At 40.0% G+C, this 1,064-nt stretch overlaps 1 protein-coding gene across 1 annotated transcript in view; it reads right to left on the bottom strand.

The window, feature by feature from the left end:
* The window catches only part of LOC108966623 (cadherin-related tumor suppressor), a gene marked incomplete in the record, with an annotated part of 299,387 nt that overhangs the window by 55,673 nt on the left and 242,650 nt on the right, over positions 1 to 1,064 (bottom strand).

Below are 1,064 nucleotides of genomic sequence, written 5' to 3'. Positions count from 1 at the left end.
CAAACAGCTATATTAACACACACACATAAGCATATGTATGGCGGTGATTTGCGCAAGCGCAGCTAAATTATAAATATGTAATATATGTATGTATGGCTACATGTACATATATGTATGTCTATATATATTATGTATGCATGTACATATGTATTTAAGGATATATATTTTTTTGTCTGCATGTCTGCAAGTCTGTATGCGCGCTGTTGTGCCAAGGATCGACATGTGTACACGCTGTTGAGAGGCGTCTGACAAGTATGACGTTTTATTAAAATACGTACACTTAAGTATAAATGTGTATAAATAGCCACAATAAGCGAATACGAAATTACACTGTAAAAAAATATATATGTAAAAAAAAAATGTTTTAAATCGGCATCAGCAAATTAATTGTTCGCATTAAAAATCTCGTTTCCCAAAAACAGCAGAAAAAACACTTCGCTTGCCGCCTTTTCACCTGCCGCCGCTGCGCTCTTCGTCTCCGAGCGCTTTTCGTCCCCGACGCGCTGTAATGCCACAAAATGGCCTGCAAAGTGTGAATAAAGCGACCTTAATATATTTTGTTGTTGTTATTGTGTTGTATTTGCCAGCGACTGAACTGCCAGTCGAGCGGCGGCGGCAATACGAAAGTGTTAAATAAGTAGGTAAGGTATAATAAAAACGGCTGCCGCCATCAGCGGCGCAGTTCGTGTCATTCAATGGTGGCAAATAAATTTTAAATTTTACTTTTGTGGCTGCGAATGTATTACATTTACTGCCATTACTTTATACGAGTACATTTATTGATATGTATGCGCGTCGGTGCTTGCAAATATTTCCATGCCAAGGCGAGGCGGGAAGCGTCTGCGCAAAAATATTGGCATTTTTAGAGTTTTATAAGTGCAGGCACTTCAGGGCTGGCTAAGGCTTATGGCATGGTGTGTCGGTCGGTGTGCTGCCGGACATAGCAAATTATTAACACACATATATTGCACAATAATTACTTGCCACTATGCAAACATACACRCACACACACAAACGTGTGAGCTTTCAAAGTGGCATTTGACGAGCAGCTCTAGCTGGGTTCC

This window comes from Bactrocera latifrons, unplaced genomic scaffold (assembly GCF_001853355.1).
Source record: "Bactrocera latifrons isolate USDA-ARS-PBARC rearing strain unplaced genomic scaffold, ASM185335v1 scaffold_167, whole genome shotgun sequence".
Lineage (NCBI taxonomy): Eukaryota > Metazoa > Arthropoda > Insecta > Diptera > Tephritidae > Bactrocera > Bactrocera latifrons.
Note: the sequence above shows the minus strand (reverse complement) of the source record. Positions and strands in the feature narration are given on the sequence as shown.